The sequence below is a fragment of the Octopus bimaculoides genome, chromosome 26, assembly GCF_001194135.2.
Source record: "Octopus bimaculoides isolate UCB-OBI-ISO-001 chromosome 26, ASM119413v2, whole genome shotgun sequence".
Classification (NCBI taxonomy): Eukaryota; Metazoa; Mollusca; class Cephalopoda; order Octopoda; family Octopodidae; genus Octopus; species Octopus bimaculoides.
The window spans coordinates 19,078,676-19,085,294 of record NC_069006.1 but is presented as its reverse complement, the minus strand read 5'-3'; the positions used below and the strand labels follow the sequence as shown (position 1 = coordinate 19,085,294).

At 36.3% G+C, this 6,619-nt stretch overlaps 1 protein-coding gene across 6 annotated transcripts in view; it reads right to left on the bottom strand.

Moving 5' to 3' along the window:
* LOC106870348 (protein retinal degeneration B-like) overlaps positions 1-6,619 on the bottom strand; it is a 139,610-nt gene that overhangs the window by 130,230 nt on the left and 2,761 nt on the right. The gene's annotated exons all lie outside the window — the stretch shown is intronic.

Here is a 6,619-nt window from a genome sequence, read left to right as displayed (position 1 = left end):
ATATATATATATATATATATATATATATATATATATATATATATATATACACACACAAACACAATATGTGTGTTCATAAGTACTACAGATATATACAATAGTATATTTATCGTATACTATTGTATATGTCCAGCTTGGTCTTAGCCACAAAAGCCCAAACAAATCAAAAACAAATATATCACTTGTATATACATACACACATAAAACACAAATGGCAGTGTGTGTGTGTGTGTGTGTACATATTTCTAAAGTGTGCCTGGGAGTGCTTCCACAAATGTGCGCACACACATGCGTGAGTACGTACGCACACACACGTATATGCATGTGTTTTTATGTATGTGTATATGTGTGTTTATGTATGTGTGTGCTAGTGTGTGTGTGATTAGATTTGTGCAGGAGTGCCTCTCTGTGTGGACCTTTTGTATGTGACAATCTACATAAGTATACATTTGATTGTTTGTGTATCCTGAATGTGTGTTGAAACTGCTTATATGCCTGTAACGAGTGACTTCATGCATATCATCAACATCATCATTTAACGTCTGCTTTCCATGCTGGCATGGGTTGAACAGTTTGACAGGAGCTGGTTAGACAGAAAACTGCATCAGGCTTCAGTTACTGTTTTGGCGTGGTTTTTACAGCTGGATATATATAAAAATGCAATTATAACATGCGTTTTCTCCATTCCTTAAATTTTTAAATATACTCAAATACCCAAAATTTCAAGGAGTTCCTGCCTTAAAAACAGGAACTACACCACAGTTATTTTGTGTTCTTTGCTACATTGGTTTCTATTAACCCATTTATTCTATCTGAAGAATTTTTATTCATTAAGATAGAAGAAATACATATAATTAAATATATATATATATATATATATATACAGAGAGAGAGAGAGAGAGAGAGAGAGAGAGAGAGAGAGAGAGAGAGAGAGAGAGAGAGAGAGAGAAAGAGAGAGAAGCACTGCGTCGGTTACGACAACGAGGGTCCCACTCATTTTTACCAGCTGAGTGGACTGGAGCAACGTGAAATAAAGTGTCTTGCTGAAGGACACAACGCGTCGCTGGGAATTGAACTCTCAACCTTACGATCGTGAGCCGAATGCCCTCACCACTAAGCCATGCGCCTTCACACACATATATATATATATATACACACACACACATATATATATACATATACATACACATATATATATGTAATATATATATACATATATATTACATATATATATGTACATATATATGTGCATATATATGTATGCATGCATGTATTCAAACAAGTGGAGGAATAGAAGACATGAAGTCAAAAATGCACAGTGAATATATTAGAATTAATTAGAAATTAATTATATTTTGAAATATAGGGACACACTTGACTGGTTTCAATCAGATAATTTGCAACACACATTCCATGCACGATACATTTTTGAAAATCCAATATTAAACTGATGAAGTGTGTCTGCATATTTTAAAATATAATTAAATTCTAATTAATTCTTATATATTATCGGTAAATTTTCAATTTCATTTCTTCTATTCCTCCAGTAGTTTGGATTAAAAACAAAATAGATAGATAGATAGATAGATAGATAGATAGATAGATAGATAGATAGATAGATATCATCACCATCACCATTTAATGTCCATTTTCCATGCTGGCATGGGTTGGACAGTTTGACAGGAGCTGGCCAGCTGAAGAGCTGCCCAGGCTCCATGTCTGCTTTGGCATATAGCCTTGAAACTTGGTTTCTAAGGCTGAGCTCTCTTCCTAATGCCAACCACTTTACAGAGTGTACTATACACTTCTACACAGCCCTGGCATGGGTACTTTTATGTGGAACATGTATAGATGATTTTTATGTGGCAACAGCACCCATGAGCTCAAAAGATTAGGAAATCTCAGCTGGAGAAGGATTCGGGGGACATACCTGTATGCAAAGGCAACCACAATTTTACTTATTTTGATGTGTTTTCCCAAACACAGTAAACCAACAAGAGTCTTGGAGTCTCAGATCCCTCTATATTATATGTGTGTTATTTGTTTACTACCCACAAGGGGCTACACACAGAGGGGACAAACAAGGACAGACAAACGGATTAAGTTAATTATATCGACCCCAGTGTGTAACTGGTACTTATTTAATCGACCCTGAAAGGATGAAAGGCAAAGTCGACCTCGGCGGAATTTGAACTCAGAACGTAGCGGCAGATGAAATACTGCTAAGCATTTCGCCCGGCATGCTAACGTTTCTGCCAGCTCACCGCCTTATATATATCTATATTATATGTGTGTACATATTCACACACACACACACACACAAGTTAAAACTGTTCCCTAAATCTATATGTGTGTGTATGTGTTTAGGGAACAATTTTGTTCCCTAAACATACTGCAGGAATGACTATGTTTATGTTTCCAATCTTGTTTATTAATTAGCTTAAAAACCACACTCTAAGTGGACTTCTAAGCTATATCCTGCGGAGGGCTAATTGTGCTTGTAGCCCAAAACGAAAGAGAGCTAAATAGCATGACTATAATATGCCCATAATGAATATATCCCCACCAGTGGTGTTTGATCAGAGGTTAAGGACAGATGAGAATTAATTCTGTAAATGCAAACATGCCATTGTTCCAATACCAAGTTGAATTTCAACTGTTGGTCAATTTGTCCCAAAGTTCTTATCGTGACATAAAATTAATAAAACAAATGATCTCTGATGTCATCTGACAAACACCAACCAAGATGGTGTGAATCAGCCAAGTTTTACTAGCTAGAAATAGCAACTCAAATGCTTTTAAATCAGATCCCAATTCTAGATGTTCAAAAACCAAATGAAGGACAAATTGTTTTCAATCCCAGGACCATCCCGATTCCAAAAAGGTATATGTCCATGTAGAGCAAATGTAGACTGAGATACAGAGGTCCTGGACAGACAGAATTTCGTGTTTATTATTACAGAAGACTTTTAACATTTTTGCCTAACTTGGAACAATGACCTTCTGAAGTCCATTAACATCTTAAGACTTTCTCAGCCATATCTGATGAATGAAGTGATGATATAGGTGTTGTCTTAGCATGTTATGCAATAAGCAGCAAAGTATCATGGAAACAACATCATAATCAATAAAAATCATCGTCGTCTGAATTAAACATGCTTAGCAGTCAACTCCTAGTAGTTCTCATAGTTTGTTTCATGCATGCCATATCTGGATATTTATTTTTAGTTTGTATTTTTCAATCAATAAAGCTTCAATAACTTATTTATAACCCCAGCCCCACTCCTTCTGCCCCACTTTTGATCCACTGCATGTATCCTCCCTCGCTCCTTGAGGGTTTGTTGTGGCACCCCATTACAATCACCTTATCTTATTCTCAGCCACTCCTACCAACCCTTGTATAGTTCAGGGTGGCCTATGCATCTTCACTCAAGCAAGACACCCATGCTTGTTCCTCTATATCAGTGGTTCCCAACCATTTTTTACCCAAGGACCCCTTCGATTTCTATTTTACTCAGATGGACCCTCATAACCATTCAATGTTTAAAAAATCCTATTATATTTTTATAATCAAATATTATTGGGTATTGTATTAAAAAAAAAAATTGTGAATATATTTTGTGTATTGTAGAAATATAACCAATTTATTGCACATAGAATTTAACAACAAAATTTTCTATGGACCCCAGTTGTGAAACACTGTTCCACATCATACATTAAACCTTCACCAAAACTTGGCACAATGCCACCTCTCCTTCTTCAAATAGTCCCCCCCCCCCCGCTTAACTGAAAAGGTTTTCTTTTTTAACTTTTCCTTTCTCTATTCTTTTCCTGCTTGCAAGTTACTTAGCAACTTCATTTGTATCAGTGGCACAAAAAAAAAAAAAAAAAAAAAAAAGTCAAGAGGGCACAGTGTAAGGTAGTTGGCTCCATGAAGGCTGACCAGCTGTAGAAACCATAGCGAAGCTGATGTTGAGCACAATGTAAGACTGTAGTTTGCTGGGTCCTGTCAAACGGTCCAACCCATGCCAGCATGGAAAAAAACAGGTATTAATTGTCGATGATGAGGACAGTAATAATGCTATCAACATTCTTTTCTATCTAGTTTATATACTTTAAAAATGTTTCAGCCGAAGATCGGCCCAGGCCGTGTTTTACTTAATAGCACCATATGAGAGGATCTACTAAATCATTTTTAAGTCAAGTTTTGTGGGAGGAGTTACTAACTGAGATGCATCCAGGTACAGGTGGCTTACCTGGTACCCCTTCAAGAAATTTGTTCTGGTTTCATTTGAAGGTGATGTTTTCTATATTGATTTCAAATTTGGGCACAAGGACAGCGAGTTCAAGGGAGGGGTTAGTTGATTGCAACAACCCCAAAACTCAAGTGGTGCTTATTCTATCAACACTGAAAGGACGAAAGGCAAACTTGACCTCAACAAAATTTGAACTCAGAATGTAAAGACAGACGAAATGCCACTAAGCATTTTGCCCAGTGTGCTAATGATTCTTATTTCTTTATTGCCCACAGGGGGCTAAACACAGAGGGGACAAACAAGGACAGACAAACGGGTTAAGTCAATTACATCGACCCCAGTGTGTAACTGGTACTTAATTTATCGATCCCGAAAGGATGAAAGGCAAAGTCGACCTCGGCAGAATTTGAACTCAGAACGTAAAGACAGATGAAATACCGCTAAGCATTTCACCCGGCATGCTAACAATTCTACCAGCTCACCACTTTTATTATAATCTACTATGATGGCTCTTTGTTGTAACTGCATAGTCAACTGATAAGAAAGTACCATATTTGTGTGTCTGCCATAACAATGGTCAGAGTCAGTCTTGAAGTTTACAACTTTCATGCTGTCACTGAAACTTGTCTACTACATTGGTCGCCTGGTGCTTGTTCAATGGTTTGCAAGTTTGTGGCTTCGTGCTAATGAGAATGCTTTCCAGTCTGATGTGTTTATAATATATTCCATGTGTTTGCAGTTGGATGTGAGAAACAAGCTGTGTTCTGTTTTACGAATTGTTCTTTAATAACATATTCATCCATTCTTTAACCCTTTCGTTACCATATTTATTTTGAGATGCTCTGTGTTTCTTTCAATTATTTTAAATATAACAAAGAATTTAGTAAAATAACTTAGTTATAATTAAGATGGTGTTAGGAACATATATTGTGACTAAGGTTTGGTGGAAGATTTCAATGCAAAACTTAGGAAAACAAGTCATTTGTACTACAGAGTCAGAGCCGGTTTCAGCCGGGTTGGTATCAAAAGGGTTAACAGCATTTGGTTTATATAAGTGTAGTTTTTGTGTATTTCTATTGGGTGTTGTACCGTTTATCTTATACTGGGACAGCACCTTGAAGAACTTTTAGTCAAATAGACTCCAGTGCTTACTATTTTTTAAAGCCTGATGCCTATTCAATTGGTCTCTTTTGCCAAACTGATAAATTACAGGGATGTGAAGATGCAAACACACTAACACCGGTTGTCAAGCAGTGGGGAGGAACAAACACAAAGACACACATACAGACATATATATATATAGACTTGCTAGAGAGGCCATAGGCTTAGAGTCTGAAGAAATGCTGTAAAGCGGAGTGCTTCATGGAGATGAAACTCAGGATAACCCCATAGACTGGCCATATCTATCTTTATCTATATATGCTACTACTCTATAACTTAGAGTGTACTTCTTTTTTGGATTTATGATTTACTGATGATATATATATATATAATTAACATAATAGGGTAAAAATTTGATATTAATTAATATCAATATAATACCAGGAAACCAGCACATTAAAAGAATCAGAAGGTTCAGAAAAAATTTTCTGAGATCCTAAAGGGATTATAGTACCTGTGTATATACAAGAGACCACTAAAGTGGACTGTTAATGTGCTAGAAAAATATCACTTTTTTTAAGTGATCTTTTTCTAGCACATTAACAGTCCACTTTAGTGGTCTCTTTTATATACACAGGTACTATATATAGAGAGAGACAGGCATCTTTCAGTCTCCATTCATCAAATCCACTCACAAGGCTTTAGTCGGCCTGAGGCTATAATAGAAGACACCTGCCCAAGGTGCCACACAGTAGGACTGAACCCAGAAACCATGCGCTTAGGAAGCAAACTTCTTAACACACAGCTGCACCTCTGCCTATTATTGCAGATAAATTTGTTCTTGTATTGTTCTATGGTATACTCAACTAATCTATTCAGATACTCATAATTAGCAAATGTTTAACACACCCTTCAGATTTCATTAACTAAAGTTTCTCCAATGGATTTAAATTTAAGAGCTTGTCTTGGAAGGAATCTGACCACAGACATTTTATATCTGTGGGATAGTTCTGTGAATGCATAAGCATTTGTTTTTGAGGGGGGGGACGGGTGCACACTGAGGGGTTATATGTTTTGCTCCTTATTTCTTCATGTATGTCTAAGAATGTTGCAGTGCTGTGGTCTGAATCCATACAAGAATTGTACTGGTTTGTAAATTTAAGGATTCAATTAATTTCACAATTTTCATTAACTCTGTCTGCCCTTCCATATCTATCAAAATGAATCTCATCGGCAAATCTGCTATGTATACATATATATAT